Genomic DNA, 17,678 nt, shown 5'->3' on the forward strand with positions numbered 1-17,678 from the left:
AAAATGCGGGACCTGGGGTTATCTACCCAATTTTCGGCCACCCAGGACTACCCTCCAATCAGAACGGGAAGGGCCGAAGGCTGTCCTATCACGGTGAGGAAGCGAGGTGGCTTGGTAACGTCCAATCGGGTTCTGGGGGATTATCTTCGGAACCCATCCAATCAGGCCGCAGGGACTGAAGGATCGCCCAATCAGGGCCCGGGACCTTCACGCCACCCAATCAGGCCCGAGCGAGAGCCCGGTGGGTGTGGCTCTCCGCCGGGGCGGCTGGTGCAGTCGGATCCTGCGCTGCCACAGTTGTGGGGGTGCGCGCCGTGGAAGGACGCCCCGAGGGCGCGGAGCGGGGTCGCGAGATGGTGAGTGCGCGGGCCGGAGGGGACCAGCCGGAACTAGGTGGAAGCGGCCGCGGCGGGGTGTCCCCGTTCCCCGGGGTCCGCACCTGGGTCCTGGGCGGATGGAACTGAGAAGGGAGGCTGGGGGAGGGCAGGGGGGAGGCCTGGGATTCGGGGAGCGTGTGCGACGAGCTGACTAAGCAGGAGTTTGCTCCTCGGTGGAGGACAGGTAGAGACTGTCCGGCGAGTTGTCTCATAAAGGAAACTGTTTGCAGCCATAAGGAGGCCGCAGGGAATAGCTTCCGAATCCGCGACTCCCCAGAGGGGAGGGGGGGGGGGTCTTTTATGGAGGGTGACGATGAATATTCAGAAAGGGGAGCTCTGTCGGGGGCAGTCTAGGCGGGCGTGAGGTTGCTCGGACCGAGCTGCAAGACGTGCCCAGAAAGCACGCGTGCAGCGTGACGGTCACGGAGCCAGAGCTGCTCCCGGGGGCTGAGACTTGGACGTTAGAATCCAGCGGAGGTAAGTGTGGGACGTAGGGCCCGGGCTGAGCGCGCGCTGAGGGAGCAGGTGCGCGCGCACGGGGTCCTGGGCTGCGATCTCGGGTAAGAAATGCAGGGTTTTCTCACTTTGGAAACCGCGCGGAGCGTTTCACGGGTTTGGCTGTTTCCTGGCCTGGTGCAGACTGTCAGTGTGCAACCCGCTGTTCCCTTCAAGTCGTAAATGGCTGAGATTGGTTTTCTGTTTTTCCATTTCTTTGTGATTCTGACCCGGACCAGGAAGTTATGCAAGGAGTGTACTGGGCAAATAGAGCCGGTGAGGCGTAGATCACGGAATGGAGCTGGGGTCCTAAAACGATTGCTTTTCTGGGCACCCCCTAAACCCGCTGAGCTTACAGGGGGACCCACGGTGGACCTGTCACCCAACCAACCTGAGTTCTCTGCTTGGTGAGTCAGAAAGTGCTCCACACTGAGCAGTCCCAGGAAGAAAACTTTATTAGCAGCAGATACAGAGATCAGTAGATCCCAGGAAATAACTTCCAAAGCCCTGACTCCCCGGAGGGAGGGTGGATGGGCTCTTCTGGTTTAGAGCTGGATGGATATTTCCATGGGGAAACCTCCTCGTCCTGTGTGGGGTGGAAGGAGGGGTGCTGGAGGTGGGCCTTAGAGCAGCAGGCCTGTCCCCAGGAAGTAAGTCATGTACAGGAGGCTGTGCTCCTCCCCCAGTGGAGACTTCGGTGTGATAATGAGGTAAAGGTAATTGGTGGTCATTCCAGAGGTCCCTCCAGGTCCCTCTGCACAGACAGGAATCCTGGGGCTTCTCAAACTGGTTGGGGAGGTTGGGGCTCTGGAGGTCTGGTGAGGGCAGTCGATCTGCGATCTGCTCCAGGGGCAGGTTCCTGTCATTTGCCTAAGTTAAAGAGGACAGCTGGAAAGGACAGCTTAGGGAAACATGTGGGGCAAAGTTCTGTGAATACAAGCACGTCGGCTTGAGGTCTAGCTGGTGACAGACCTGGTGGATGACCTCAAATCTGCGCCTGGCTGAGGACAGTTTATTACAATCAGTTCCAACAGGGACCTGCTCCCATCTCAGGGACCCTCCAGTGAAACAGAGCCGGGGCATGGCTGTTCTGCAAGAGGGGGATGGGCAGGAAAGCCCAGTGTCAGGATCCGACCCCTGCGGTGGAGGAAGGCCTCAGTGGCTCAGGTCCCCAGGGCCTTGTTCCTCAGCTCAGTGGATGCTCGGAGTGTGGGCCTCCAACACTTCAAGGGAGGACAGTGGCCTGGGTAAAGTTTGGGTAGGAAAGGGGCAGTGGTGGACAGTTGGTCAAACCAGTGTCAAATGAAGATTCCCAATTGAGTAAGGAGAGTCCTGTATTGAGGAGAATGATTGCAAAGGGGTGGGGTGGGAGGGGACTGTTGCACTAGGGGCAGGGGCCTTGCAGGGGGCAGGGGCTACATCAACAGGGAGACACTGTGAGCAAAAGGCATCTGAGTGTCTCGAGTCGTGTAACAGGAAGGAGAAGAGAAAAGAGACCAGGCAAGTGCAGGTGTGGTGCTGACGTGGTGGTTCCCTGAGGCCAGCCTGTCCCCCTGTCCCCAGGAGGGGCTGTGTGTGGCTCAGGCTGAGATCAAGCCCACGTTCAGGGGTCTGGAAGAAGGAGAGAAGCCAAAGGAAGTGGGACCAGCCAGCATTTTGTGCCCCTTGGTCACGGGGACAAGCAGCTGAGCTGATCACAGATGAGGCACAAAGTGTGGGTGTGGGGGTCTGCGCGTGGCCCTGTCGTGGGTGAGCCAGGGGGACTTCCTGTCAGTCTTCTCCTGGTCTGATGGGGGAGGGGCCCTCGTGCAGCCTGCTGTTTTCCAGACCCCAACAGGGTGGGGGAGGGAGTGCCTTTCCCTTCCACTGAGGTTTTCCCGGGAGCACAGGGCTCAGGTAGGCGTCTGCATGTCACCTGTCACCTGTGAGAAGTGCTGTCCCTGTCCAGCTCGACACTGATGGCTCTGTCCTCCGCCAGCCAGCCTCGCGTTGAGCAGGTATAAAATGCAAGTTCTTTCTGCCTCCTTTCTTCCCCTTCAGGGGAGAGGGTGGTAAATGTGTCAGGTCGTTCCTGTCCCTGCTGACTCAGGTTACTGGGGGCTTTATCCAGAGAGCGTCCCCTGGGGAAAAGTGTCTCAGGACAGAACTGTCCTTCTCCATTAGGGTTGGGGGGGGGGGGGGCGGTCTGCAGGGGGCTCCACACCTTCATGCAGGTGGGTGGAGTCATGGGTCAGAGGATTCATCCAAATGCTGGTGACGGTTCCACGCAGGGTCCAGAGGTGGGAAACTGTCTTCCTGATCTGTCCCCTGGGAATTGCCGGTGTCAGAGACGCACACAAATTCTGTGAACTGAGACGGGTTCAATTCTAACGGTACCAGGTCCCTGTTCTCTGAAAGGGATAAACAGCTTCCATTCATGGGAAACCACGCAGGGGCCCTAGAGCCGCCCCTCCCACTGTGGCCTTGCCCTCAGGGTGGAAGCCGTGATGCTGCACCTGGTTGTCCACACAGCAGCTTGGGGTCCCCGTGTCATTCGGATGACCCGGGTTGCTGGAAGCTAGGGCCTCCTCTGGGCTGGGGACCGGCCACCCCCAAAGCTGGGCCTGGTGGGAGGCAAGGGAGGGTGTGGTGGGGTCTCGCTTGCCTGCAGGTGGCCTCCAGCCCCCGGGATCAGTGGGGACCAGTGGGGAAGGGGCTGGGGCCGCCCTGGGGTGTCTCCCGAGGACCGGTGTTGGCATCGTCCAAGGGGTTGTGGGGTTAAGTGGGATCTGTGGAAACAGGAAGTCTGTGCAGGTCAGACTGAGGGAAGGCTCCTCGGGGTCAAGTGCCATTGGAAGGGTCATGAACACAGAGCGTGTAGGGTTCAGATCCTAAACTGGGAAGGTTTCCTCTCTGGTGAGAATTGTGGCCCCAGAGGAGGGGGTGCAGGGCATGTGGAGCTCAGAGTCCAGTCCCCAGGGGTCTCTGGTCCCCTCCTTCCATCCCAGAGGACCGGTGTCAGCAGGGAGAGCTTGGCGCTCATGGGGGGACTGGGTGTCACCCTGTGCACTGGGGTGTCATGTGTGGTGTGGGCGCCGTGGGTGACCAGTCTGAGCGGCTCCTGCTCTGGTGCTCGGCCCGTTGTTCCTGGAGAGGCTCTCGCTGCCCTGGGCATCCAGTGTGGGTGACACTTAGGACTTTTGTCCCTTGGCCATACCTCTTTGTGCTGGCAGCTTTCCGTGTCGTCACCCCCCAGCAGGCGTCACTCGACCTGATCTCTGTTGCGGGGCGAGAGGGGAATGTCAGCAGTGCCACCGGTGATGTGTGGCTGCCCAGGGCTCGTCTGTGTCTCTCGGGCGGGTGCTTGGGGCTCGGTGTGTCCGGTGAAGCCCTCCGTCCCGGGATGGTGGGGCGCGGGGTCTCCAGTTCATGTTTTCCTTCTGTGGGCTCTGCTGTTGCCGTCAGTGTGGTCTTGTCTCCAGGGTAAAAGCCTCGTAAGTCCTTCTGCGCTGGGGGGACATTGCATGTTGTAGCTCGTAAGTTACACGTTAGCAGGAAACGGGGTGCGGAGTGTGAACCACGTGTCGGTTTTGGGTCCTGTCACTTGCGACTTCATGGCGTCCAGCTCGAGTGTGTGACACGGGGTCTCCTGGACGTCACACGTTGGTTTATCTGATTCCTCCAGGGCTGAGCATTTCTCACGTGTGGGTTTCCTCTTCCGTGGAAGCATTTCCAGCGTGTTGTCTCCTGTATCTCACATGTCTTCTTCCTGAACTTCTGTTTCCTTCACGTCCTGAGGACATTTGTCTGTTTCATTTCTACGTGTTGTGTTTTCTCCACGTCAGGGTGTGTCCTTTCTCTGGGTTGTCTGCGTGGATGCACCCTTCACGTTGTTAGTAGACTTGTCCTTCCCCGTCTCTTCCTGTGTAGACGACCGTCTTTTGTTCTGTGGGAAAACTCCTCCATCGCTCAGGTCTGATCACACGTGCTGGAACTTTCTGTCCGTGTGTTCCTCTTGTTTCCAGTTAAATCCACCAGACTCGGTTATTGCCCGTGAATCTGATGATCCCTTTTACCCTTTAGAAAACCAGTCTTCCCTGGCCCCCTGTGCCCTGGTGTCCCTGTCTCTGCCACCGCCCTGCGGCACTTGCCGTGTGGACATCCACTTGCCTAAATCAGGGGCGACTGATGTCTCCCCTTAACTATATCCTCATTACGGGAATCGATGGCAAGTGGGAGATACTTGTCCTGGGAGATAAGAGCATCCCCAAGTGCATCCTCCAGTCCAAGATGAGGAATGTGATCCCACCCGGTATTTCCACAAGTCCGTAGTTAAGCCTATGGAGTGGGGTACGCTGTGGTTTAAGGAGCGATTTTGAGATCCCAGTCTCACAGGATCGGTCAAGGTGATAGTTGAGTCATGCAGTTGTTGGGGAGTCCTTCCCATTTTCCGGTTGATCACAAAATCCTGTGTCCATGGGGTCCTGTCATTATCCCTCTAGAGACACAAGCATGGAGATTGTGTCTACATGAGCCGTAGGGTGGTTTCTCTGAAGCTGACCTCAAGTTGTTCAGGATCGGTTTTCAGGACTTGAGGAAAGAGGGCAGATTGGTTTTTAATGACTTTAACTCAAGAGAATGGACGATGGGACCCCTAGTTTGGAGAACGGTAGCCAGAAATTTGAGGAAACCAGACGAATTCAGGACCTAGTCTGGTTTATAAGAAAGAGTATCAAAGTCTAATACCTACAAAAATGTGTTCCTGAAACATAATTTTTTTCTCTCTGCATTCACTCTTATTTCCAGAGATAGCCAAATCAAGAACAATTCATTTGTAAAACAAGTCCAGTTTTAACAAAATGGCCTACTTACTTACAAAAGCTCAGCAAACGCAATGATTGACCATATAAGTTTTCCAAAAACTTGCTTTGCTCAAAATTTTCATAAGGAATCTCTAGATTGAACTTCATTAGCCCCTCGAGGCCAGAAGGTAAGGGAAATATCTGTCATCAGACTTGTCTGCAAGACCTATAAATTTTCGTGACTTCCTCCTCTTGAGGCCCCCAAACTATCCTGAGGTTTTCTGCGCCTGCCAGGAGTTGACTTGACTCACCTGGTAAGGCTGCTGGGAACTCTGTCAGCAAGGCATCAGGCCAGTATTTCCAGGAGGCCTGATTGGTTCCAGTAAGTCTACCTTAATTCCTTCATGCTGTCTGCTTATTCTGAGTCTATGCAGGTCTCTGTCAAATCTAACATTCCAGTCAGAGCCTTAGTAAAACAACCATTGTGTCCAATGGTGTCCTATTACAAGGAGAATACGTTCTCATTGAACTTATGCAAAAGGAGGGGAGGACTCAGCACTCAGATGTGTAGGAATGTGTTTGCTTGTAGATCAAGATGGCAGCTGGGTACATGGGAACTAAGGAGTTAAGGGGGGAATCTGACAGAAGCAAGGCTGCCGAGACTCAGCCAGCGTCAGGAAAGGGTCCCAGCTGAGTCCTTCACATGTGCGGATTCACCACGGCCGAGCTGCCGTTGCCATATTTGCCACTCGTTGGGAATAGACCTTGGGAACAGAGTGGAGAGGAGAGGAAAGGGATCATTCGCCCATACAGGCCCGAATGGTCTGACCTTGTTCACCCTCAGACCCATAGACCATACCAGGGACCCCTTGGATAGAGAACTTTGGCTGCCTGGTGAGGACTGTGGTTACACCTGCCAAAGGGCAAAAAGAAAGGAGAGGGAGTCACGGATCCCCCTGAAGGGCAAGAGGGGAAATCCCTCATCCTGTTGGGCAAGGGGTGCCCCATAGACGCCCCCTGGGACTTGGGATCCTCACCAAGGAGGAACCTCAGGTGGAGGTCGTCAGCTGTCCAGAGAACGCTAGGGTCAGTCCACCGAGGGAAACTCCCAGAAAATTCCTAGAAAATCCCAGGAGAGGCCCAGTACAGCAGAGGGTCCCTGTGAAGGCCATCAAATGTGGGGTGACCCGATCAGAGGGAGGCCCGCAGCTCAGGGGGTGAGAGTTCCCCCAAGGCAGAACAGAGGAGATGGGAGTTTACTGAATACCCTGCAAGGGAGCAGCGGGCAGGACGGCAAAGGAGAGACCGTCTGCCGGGAGGCGGTGCTGGGGGCTACAGTTATGGGGTCACGAGGGAGCATGAGAACCTTTGGAATGCTCCCTGTGTGGGACCTGTGCCCGGTTGTAAGTATGCAGGGGTTAGTTAGGGCCTGTGGCCATTTCGAGGCAGGTCACTCAGGAGCGCGTGTGCATTCAGCTGTGTGCTCACTGTGCCCTTCGCTGCGTATCTTTCCATCACTCAGGCCTGTTGCCTAAAAACGGTCCATACACTGTGATTCTTCCTCCTGTGTTAACGTGAGCGGTGGCTGTGTCCCCATCAATCCCTCAGGGACTCTTCCTTCTGGTGCCCTTTTCCTTGAATTCTGGGCCCTGGGTTAAATGTTAGAGCGGCCCTACTGACTTCCACGTTTATTAAGGCCCCGGACTCGTCTTACACCAGGTGTGCCAGGCACCCAGGCCCTGGCCTGTGTCGGTGCCCAGAGCCCACCTAATCCGGGGAAAGGGTCGTGTCTGCCTCTGTCGGAAGAGAGGGGACTCCAGCAGGCTTCTTGCCCTTGTTCCTTCCAGGGCGAGAGCTGCTCCCATCAAGCAGCCCTGGAATCTGAGTGTCCACAGCATCCTGACATTCTGGTTCCAGTTCTTGGAGCTGATGATGAGGCATAATCGTCTTAGAGCAAGCCAAGCGTGTGTCCTCCGGTCTGTGTGCTGTCCGAGTGAATATTTCACTTTTCAGTCTGTACAGTGCTGGTCTGCTCAGATGTGTCTCCGTAGAAATAACCCAGTAAATTGGGTGTGTGTAAGTCCATGTCAGCTGTTGTCCTCACCCTCTGTTGTGACTCAGGGGTCCTAGGAATGGAGTCAGCTCCCTGCCTGTCACCCACACCCTTCATTCTCTAACCCACACCCTTCATCCTCCCACACACGTGGGTGATGATGGAGCTTTGCTGCAATAGAGTGTGTGGTATGTTTCAGGCCCCTGTGGTCTTTGAGGACGTGGCTGTGAACTTCACCCTGGAAGAGTGGGCTTTGCTGGATCGAGGTCAGAGGAAGCTCTACAGAGATGTGATGATGCTGGAGACCTGCAGGAACCTGGCCGCAGTGGGTAAGGATCCTCCATACCTTCACTGGTCTTTTCAGGAGGAGGGAGAAAAGGTCAATATTTGCAAATCATATGAGACTGTACCTAGAATATCCTTAAGGCTTCACTAATTAGTATTAGAAGTAATAAATGAATTGGAAAAGTTGCAGAACACAAATTAATATTGCAAAATCTGTGCATTTCTATATTTACTACCCACGTAGCTGAGAAATTAAGGAAACAAACCCATGTTCAATTCGTTCAAAAACAATAGAATACTATGTTAAAAGTAACCAAGGATGTTGAAACAGCTTACTCTGGCAGGTATAAAACATTTTTTTTTTTTTAAATTTTTTTTTTCAACGTTTTTAATTTATTTTTGGGACAGAGAGAGACAGAGCATGAACGGGGGAGGGGCAGAGAGAGAGGGAGACACAGAATCGGAAGCAGGCTCCAGGCTCCGAGCCATCAGCCCAGAGCCTGACGCGGGGCTCGAACTCACGGACCGCGAGATCGTGACCTGGCTGAAGTCGGACGCTTAACTGACTGCGCCACCCAGGCGCCCCGAAACATTTAATGAAAGACATTGAAGGTGACATTGTCACAGATTGTACGGACTAATTTTTTTGAAAACGCCCATAGTATAAAAAGCCCTCTACGTACTGAGTGCAATCTCTATCAATATACTAATAGTATTTTTGAAAGCACTAGAGCAAAATACTCTCAAATTTGTGTAAGAACAGAAAAGATTCCCAACAAACAAAGCCATTTTGAGAAAGCATACCAAAGCTAAGCAAAAAACAGTCCTAGATTTCAAACTGTAGTAAACAAAACCATATAGTACAAAAGCAGATACAGAGCTCAAGGCAACAGAATAGAGAGTCCAGAAGTCAACCCATGTTTATATGGCCAGATTATCTACAAAGAAGGAGCTGAGAATATACCGTGGGGAAAAGACTGTCTCTTCAGGAAGCGGTGCTGGGAAAATGAGACAGCTACCCGCAAGATGAAATTGGAAAATCTTCGTACCTCTTACCTGAAAGGAAGCTCAGTATGGATTAAACACCTCAGGATAGGACTTGAACCCATACATGTCTTAGGACAAAACAGAGGCGCTGAACTCATGGACATCAGTCTTAGCAATATTTTTGTGGAATTATCCCTTCAGGTAAGGGAAACAAAAGGGAAAGTAAAAAATGGGAACAGGGACATAACAGACATTTTCCCACAGAAGATATAGAGATGGGCACTTAACGCATGAAAAGCTGCTCAATGTCACTAATCATCAGGGAGATGCACATCAAAACCACAATGAGCTGTCCCCTCCCAGAAGCCAGAATGGCTAGTATCAGAAAGATAAGAAATAGCAAGTGATGTTGAAGGTGTGGAGAAAAAAAATCTCGTTGTTGGGATTTAAATTGGTGCAGCCACCTTGGAAAACAGTATGGAGTTTCCACAAAAAACTAAACACAAGTACCATCTGTCCATAATTCTACTTCTGGGTGGGTAAACTTACCAAAAAAACTAACAGAAAAAGATAGGCGCACTGTCCCACTCCCTGTGGCATCAGTCACAATACTTAAGATATGGAAGCAACCCAGGAGTCCATCAACAGGTGAACGCATAGTGAAGATGTGGTATCTACTCAGCCATTTGTGACAACACGGTTGGACCTACAGGACATTATTCCAAGTAAACAAGTCAGAAAGGCAAACGTTGTATTTTACTTACGTGTGGAATCGAAACAGCACAATGAACGAACGAACAACAAGAAATAGAAACAGACTTAAAAGTATAGAGATTCAATTGGCGTTTGTGGGATTGGAAGGGATTGGAGGAACATGTGAAATAGGTAAAGGGGATTGAAAAGTACAGAGTTGGGTTTATTCAGCAAAGAGGTCATGGGAATGCAGAGTCCTGCACAGGGAATATGGGCAGTAATATTGTAGTATTTTGTTCAGTGACAGATGGTAATTCCAATTATCGTGGTGAGGATCTTGTAATGACTGTAATTGTCCCAAGCACTAGGCTGTACAATATTACAGATCAATAGATTTCCACTGAAAACGCCCCACACTTATCATCATTAACGAACCTGAAGACTAAAGTAAGAGCCCATTTTCCAGATTGCTTGTGGTCCTTCAAATCCTCCCTGGTGAGAGCTCTTCTCAGGGGCAGGACAGCAGCCACACACGCACCATCTAATCTCCTAGTGGCAGCTGGGGCAGCGCAGACAGGCTCCACCGAGGGCCTCTGTGCCTTCAGAACAGACCAGTGTTCCTCTGGTTGACCAAGTTCTGGAGAAGGAAAAGCATTTGGACACAGCCATTAGAAAGGTGACTCAGCCTTTGCTGGAGAAGATGATGTCTGTCATTCACGTGGCTTCCCTGTTGGACTTTTCATACATCCTCACCCTCGTGGTGAGCCTTTTGTGTTCCTCTTGTAGAGGTAGGTGTGGACGTGTGTGTCTTGCCCAATTCCTTCCTACTTTGCTTGTCTGATACTTATCTCCACTTTATGTCTGTTTTTTTTTTTTAAGATTATTTATTTACTTTGAGAGAAAGAGTGTGTGGAAGGAGCAGAGAGGGAATCCCAAGCAGGCCCCACACTGTCAGTGCAGAGCCCACACAGGGCTGGAGCTCGTGAACCATGAGGTCATGACTAGAGCTGAAGTCGGCTGCTTAACCCACAGTTTCCAATGGTCAGGCGCCCCAGTCTCCATCTGTTCGGAAGTATTTGTGAGTGAATGGGCCGCCATTATGTACCCTTTTCCTATTACTGCCAAAGTCCCAAATCACTAGGGTCTCCCGAAGTTTTCTTTGGTCACGTGTCCATTCTTTCTGATGAACTTCATCTACATTTCAGGATCCGTGTATGAATAGAAATCAGCATATGGTCTATGTTCTTACCTTACACACCAGGTCATTTCCAAAGAAATTAAATTAGGCTCCCAATTCTTGTAGTTTCTCCCAGTAAAGGTAAAGCGTGTGGATCAAAGACTCCGTGGGCTACTGAGTGAAGAGGAAACAGTAATATTTACGATAAACGATTCCTGTTCTGCCTTTGGAGAAAACCAGAAGTTTCATAGCAGTGGAGACGAAACCCAAACCCAGGAAGGGTGTGTGAGGTGAGTGACAGTTGTACGGGAGGCATGCGTGGATCCGGAGAGATTGGGAGACTACCTTGAAATTTAAGAACAGCCATAACCTAGCTCAACAATCGTATAGTCAGATTTGCACAGGACACTGTTTTTACAAACGCATTCTAGGTACTGACCATCTGAAGAACAATTCAGTTGGAAATAATGGTCAGGAAAAACTATGTGTAAGAAACCCAGAAAGTTATGACTGTCATTAATGCCAAAGCATTAATCTTGTTCCACGTTGTAACCATACAGACGGTGCCACGAACAAACCCATTCATTGACAATGGACATTATGTAGTCCAATAATAATTAACAAGCATCAATAGATCATTTGTTAATAAAGAGATCACTTATAATCATTATTCCCTGACAACGTGCCTTCCTATTTTGAACAGAAGTCTTTTGGTGGGGAGTGTCTGTGAACGTTCTGAATGAAGGAGATCGACGTAGAGAAGCCCTGAACCTGATTACAAGTCTTCCTGTGCATGAGGGGTGTCCTACTGCAGGCAAATCGTGCACTGAGTGTAGAGAAGCCTTCGCGGATGGTTCCTTCCTAGAGAGGACGTGAAGCTCTCACCCAGGGCTCAAACGTAGTCCCTGTGAGGAACGTGGGCTGGGCTGTAGCCCCGTCTCGAGCCTCAGCACTCACGTGGATGTAGACCTCGTAGAGAGATCCTATGAAGGTCAGGATGCTGGGAGAGCATCTGACACAAAAGGGAAGAGTCTCAGTAGTGAAAAATCTCTAGAGTGCAAGAGTTGTGGAAAAGCTTTCACTTGCACGTCTTCCTTTCAGGGTCATGTGTCAGTTCACTGTGGACGGAAAGTCCATGAGTGTGACGTGTGTGGGAAAACCTGTATGTATCACTGCTACCTCCCACGCTATGTGAGACCTCACACTGGGGAGAGACTCCTGTCCATGTTAAGAGTGTGGGAGCGCCTTCAGGTATAAGTCAAGCCTGAGAAAACATGTGCGAACACACGCTCAGGAGAAACACTATGAACGACCACACTGTGGGAAAGTCTTCACTTGTCTCTCTTCCTTTCGAGGACACACATGCAAGCACAATGACATGAAACCTTATGAGCTTAAGCACCGTGGAAAAGCCTTCAGGTGTCCCAGGAATCTTTGAGCACAGACACGCTGTGGGAAAGCATTTTTTCTCCCTTAAAATCTTATTTATTTTTCTCTTTTTCTCTTAAAATCTTAATTAAAATGTGAGCCAATACATTGGAGATGATCCTGGATGCACACAATTTTGGGAAAACTCCAGGTATAGAACTTCATGTATTTTGTTCATGAAAATTCAGGTGGGACAAAAATCTGTTCATTGTTGGGAATATGGCTTTGAGTTTCCAGATGCCTCTTCCTTAATAGGGATCCCACATGTATGGATTCCTAGTTCGTGTCACTGATATGAACACTGATGGTTTTAAGTGTCCTTCTTTGTCCTCTACATCTGTAGGATGTAGATGTTGTTATCTCAGACTTGAAGTAATCATATGGTTATATAAAAATACCTGTTTCCCATTACAATGTCTCTTGGACCCTGGGGTGATAAGAAAGTGTCTGTTGAGGGGAGGTGTACATGCAACTTTATATAATTTTAGAGAAAAATTCCGTGAATTCTACATCCCAGAATATGGCTACTATCTGATCACGACACCAGACTTGTCTTGTTGCAAGTTCATTTCTGTTCGCTGTTGCGGATACTGGAATTTGCCAATTCTGTGTGTCCTTTCAGTCCTTATTATTGAAAGATACATTTCAAGTTCAGTTATCTCTTTATTTAACGGATATTTGTTAAAATTCCAATATTGGTTAATGTGTTCGGGCACTGAATCTTGGTATCTTTGGTCAGTTTTGTTCCCAATTATGACCTGGAAGAACATCCCTTTGGACCATGACTCAGATTTGCCTGTTTTTTGGTTTTTTTTTTTGTTTTGTTTTTTTTTTAATGAACAGTGACTGTGGTGGAAATACAGTGGGGTGCTTTCCTCTGGCCCCCAGGAGGTAAAGTCTGGAAAGACCAGTACCCTTAATATCAGACAGATCAGTCGGTCAAAATATGGTATCTTGTAAATTTTGGACACAGGAGTCTTTTCCGTTTTATCTCCCCACTGGAGATAAAAACACCTCATTATTTCCATAATATTCCACAGTTCCTAGGTACCCCAAAGGCATTCAAACTATGGGACTAAATGGTTTTGGTTTTACCCTTCACTAAGGTATATGGCCAAGTAAGCATATGTAACTATCCTGTTGGGTTGGATGTCAAAGGGAGAAGTATTGTTTCCTCAGTACTTTCAAGAGGATTTACAGGGCATTTGGCAGACTCATTCAGTGGAGCGTGCAACTTTTGGTCTTGGACTTTTGGATTTTGACTCCACACTGGGTGTAGAGATAACGTTAAAACCAATGATAATAAAATAAAATCTTTAAAGGAAAAAAAAGGATTTGCAATAGTACACGCAAGTTAATATTTACCACTTTGATCTTTTTTTTAAAAGACCCATCAGTAAACTATGCAAAATCTTTACTGTTTAGAGGAGTGGCATGTAAATTGCCATGGGGAGTCAAAAGGGGACGTGTCAGCATTAAGCAGTCCTGAGGGGTTTTCTTTGGATCCAAATGAGGTCTGGTTCCACGATCAAGTGCCCTAAGCGTTGGTCCTGAGTTTGAGCAAACTGCAGATTTTTGAGGCTTTCTGTCCCTTTAAGGCCAAAAGTTGCAACAGGTACATGATGTCTTCCACTGGGGGCAAGCAGACAATGAAACTACCTGCGTACTGTAGCTAAGTAGAGATGCGGAAGACTCTCTCTCCTCCAGATCAGCTTTAGTGGTTTGTGCAACGACAGGAAGATCATCAGTCCCTGGGGCACGACTGTCCAGTGTATTTCTGTGCCTCCAAGAGAGAACAAAACCTCGCAACACTGGTAGCTACACTGGTGGGAGTATAAACTAGGACAGCTGACGTGGAAAACGTTTGGTGGTTCCTCAAGAAGTGAAACACAGAACCGCAGTGTGACCCAAGTGTTCCAGTCCTACGGAAACGGAAACAGACACTCAGATGTGTGCCCACGAATGCCAGGTGCAAAACTGTGCGTTCCCCGCAAAAGAGGGAAACGTCCCAACTGTCCCCCAGTGTGTGGATGGATGAACAGGGTGCGGCGTATCCACAGGACGTTCGGTGATTCAGCCCCAGAAAGGAATGAGGCACGGACACATCATGCACGTGAACGAATCCTGAGAATGTTATACCACGTGGAAGACACCTGCCACACCAGGCCACATAGCGTGAGTCCGCTAACATTAAATAGGCAGAGTGGGCAAATCCGCAGAGACACGAAGTATTTCAACAGTGCCCAGGAGGCATGATTTCCTGGCTGTTGTGGCCTTTAAATTTGTTTAGGAAAATGGAGATATAATTCACATCCCATAGGGCTCACACATGTTTTTAAATGTTTATTTATTTTGAGAGAGGGAGCAGGGGTAGGGGCAGGGAGAGATGGGGACAGATCTGAAACGGACAATATACTTAAGCCCAATACTGGGCTCCGACTCACTAACCAGAAGCTCATGACCTGAGCTGAAGTCCTTGGCTCAAGCGACTGAGTTGCCCAGGTGCTCCTGTGCTCACACTTTTAAGAGTAAAACTCAGTGTTCTTCCCTCCCCTCCCCTGCCCTCCCCTGCCCTGCCCTGCCCTCCCCTCCCCTTGCGTGTTCCCAGGCTGTCCCACATCAACCCACCACCTGAAGAAGGAAGTGGAGCGTTTACATTCCACATCCACAGGGACTGATTACAAACTGTATCTGCCGTGACTTTCCTTGCAGAATGTAACGCACACCTGAGTGTTGTAACGTGTCACACCTGTGGCTGTGCCCGGCTGGGACCGCGGGATCCCACGTCGCATGGTGGCTGAAGACACAGGGCACTTTTGATTGACCCGAGGACTGAGAAGTGGAGGTTGGGTCGGGGGGGGGGGGGGGGGGCGACTCTAGGTGTCAAATGTCAGCTCCAAACACGGGTGGACCTGGCTCCCGTGCGATGAGGTCACCGGTCAGTGAGCTGTTCTTAAACGTAGTGACCACGTGTAGGCCACGGACTGAAGGATCACTGGGCCCTTCTGTTCTGTCACGTCCCGATCCCACGCCGGACAAGGGAGTATCCACAGAGAAACTGAGTGGAATGAGCGACAGAAAAGGAGGAGGCGGGCAGGAGACCCCGCCCAGAGCACATTGGACTGAGGGCCCACCTCCCGGCCGGAGGAGGAACCACGTGCGTGCCTCCAACCTGTCACTCAAAGTGGAGAAGGCGGGGCCTGGGCGTTCAGCCCAATCTGTGACCGCAGAGGTGGTGTCAGGATTATCTTCCAATCAGAACGTGAAGGTCCCAGACTGTCCTATCAAGGTGCGGAAGCGCTGTCGGTAATGTCCAATCTGGTTCGGGGTGGTATCTTCGGGACAGCATCCAATCAGGCCGCAGGGATTGAAGCACCGTCCAATCAGGGCCCGGGACGTGTAAGCTACCCTACCAGACCCGAGTGAGAGTCCGGGGGGTGTGGCTCTCAGCCGGAGCCGTTGGCGCCCTCGGATCCGGTGCTGCCCCAGGCGCGGGTGTGGGCGTCGGAGGAGGAAGCTCCGAGGGCGCGGAGCAGGGCCCCAAGATGGTGAGTGCGCGGGCCGGCGGGGCGGATGGGACCAGCCGGAACTAGGTGGAAGCGGCCGCGGCGGGGTGTCCCCGTTCCCCGGGGTCCGCACCTGGGTCCTGGGCGGATGGAACTGAGAAGGGAGGCTGGGGGAGGGCAGGGGGGAGGCCTGGGATTCGGGGAGCGTGTGCGACGACCTGACTAAGCAGGAGTTTGCTCCTCGGTGGGGGACAGGTAGAGACTGTCCGGTGAGTTGTCTCATAAAGGAAACTGCAGCCGTAAAGAGGCCGCAGGGAATAGCTTCTGAATCCGCGACTCCCCGGGGGGGGGGGTCTTTTATGGAGGGTGACGATGAATATTCAGAAAGGGGAGCTCTGTCGGGGGCAGTCTAGGCGGGCGTGAGGTTGCTCGGACCGAGCTGCAAGACGTGCCCAGAAAGCACGCGTGCAGTGTGACGGTCACGGAGCCAGAGCTGCTCCCGGGGGCTGAGACTTGGACGTTAGAATCCAGCGGAGGTAAGTGTGGGACGTGGGGCCAGGGCTGAGCGCGCGCTGAGGGAGCAGGTGCGCGCGCACGGGGTCCTGGGCTGCGATCTCGGGTAAGAAATGCAGGGTTTTCTCACTTTGGAAACCGCGCGGAGAGTTTCACGGGTTTGGCTGTTTCCTGGCCTGGTGCAGACTGTCAGTCTGCAACCCGCTGTTCCCTTCAAGTCGTAAATGGCTGAGATTGGTTTTCTGTTTTTCCATTTCTTTGTGATTCTGACCCGGACCAGGAAGTTCTGCAAGGGGTGTACTGGGCAATTAGAGCCGGAGAGGCGTAGATCACGGAATGGAGCTGGGGTCCTAAAACGATTGCTTTTCTGGGCACCCCCTAAACCTGCTAAGCTTACAGGGGGACCCACGGTGGACCTGTCACCCAACCAACCTGAGTTCTCTGCTTGGTGAGTCAGAAAGTGCTCCACACTGAGCAGTCCCAGGAAGAAAACTTTATTAGCAGCAGATACAGAGATCAGTAGATCCCAGGAAATAACTTCCAAAGCCCTGACTCCCCGGAGGGAGGGTGGATGGGCTCTTCTGGTTTAGGGCTGGGATGGGTATTCCCATGGGGAAGCCTCCTCGTCCTGTGTGGGGTGGGAAGAAGGGGTGCTGCGGGTGGGCCTTAGGGCAGCAGGCCTGTCCCCAGGGAGTATGTCATGTACAGGAGGCTGTGCTCCTCCCCCAGTGGAGACTTCAGTGTGATAATGAGGTAAAGGTAGTTGGTGGTCATTCCAGAGGTCCCTCCAGGTCCCTCTGCACAGACAGGAATCCTGGGGCTTCTCAAACTGGTCGGGGAGGTTGGGGCCCTGGAGGTCTGGTGAGGGCAGTGGGTCTGCTCCAGGGGCGGGTTCCTGTCCTTTGCCTGAGTTAAAAGGACAGCTGGAAAGGACAGCTTAGGGGAACGTGGGGCAAAGTTCTGTGAGTACAAGCTCGTCAGCTTGAGGTCTAGCTGGTGACAGACTTGGGAGATGACCTCAAATCTGTGCCTGGCTGAGGACAGTTTATTACAATCAGTTCCAACAGGGACCAGGTCCCATCTCAGGGACCCTCCAGTGAAACAGAACCGGCTTGGCTGTTCTGTGAGAGGGGGATGGGCAGGAAGGCCCAATGTCAGGATCCAGCCCCTGGGGTGGAGGAAGGCCTCAGGTCCCCAGGTGGCTCAGGTCCCCAGGGCCTTGTTCCTCAGCTCAGTGGATGCTCAGAGTGTGGGCCACCTGCAGTCGGGCCTGTGGGGAGGACAGCGGCCCGGGTAAAGTTTGCGTAGGAAAGGGGCAGTGGTGGACAGTTGGTCAAACCGGTGTCAATTCAGTCAAAAATCCGAAGTGAGTAAGGAGAGTCC

General features: G+C 51.7%; 1 long non-coding RNA gene across 4 annotated transcripts in view; it reads left to right on the plus strand.

The window, feature by feature from the left end:
- The first annotated feature begins 248 nt into the window (after positions 1-248).
- The window catches only part of LOC109261251 (uncharacterized), a 38,130-nt gene continuing 20,700 nt past the window's right edge, over positions 249-17,678 (plus strand). The window contains exon 1 of one of the 4 annotated variants that reach the window (XR_008420363.1): positions 249-356. This is a non-coding gene — a long non-coding RNA (uncharacterized LOC109261251). Of the gene's footprint in view, positions 357-6,252; positions 8,036-15,279; positions 15,825-16,093; positions 16,319-17,678 lie in introns of those variants that run through there. The other 3 variants (XR_008420366.1, XR_008420365.1, XR_008420364.1) reach the window with 3 other exon arrangements.

The sequence above is a fragment of the Panthera pardus genome, unplaced genomic scaffold (genome assembly GCF_024362965.1).
Source record: "Panthera pardus isolate Hobbes unplaced genomic scaffold, ASM2436296v1 HiC_scaffold_8, whole genome shotgun sequence".
Taxonomy (NCBI): domain Eukaryota; kingdom Metazoa; phylum Chordata; class Mammalia; order Carnivora; family Felidae; genus Panthera; species Panthera pardus.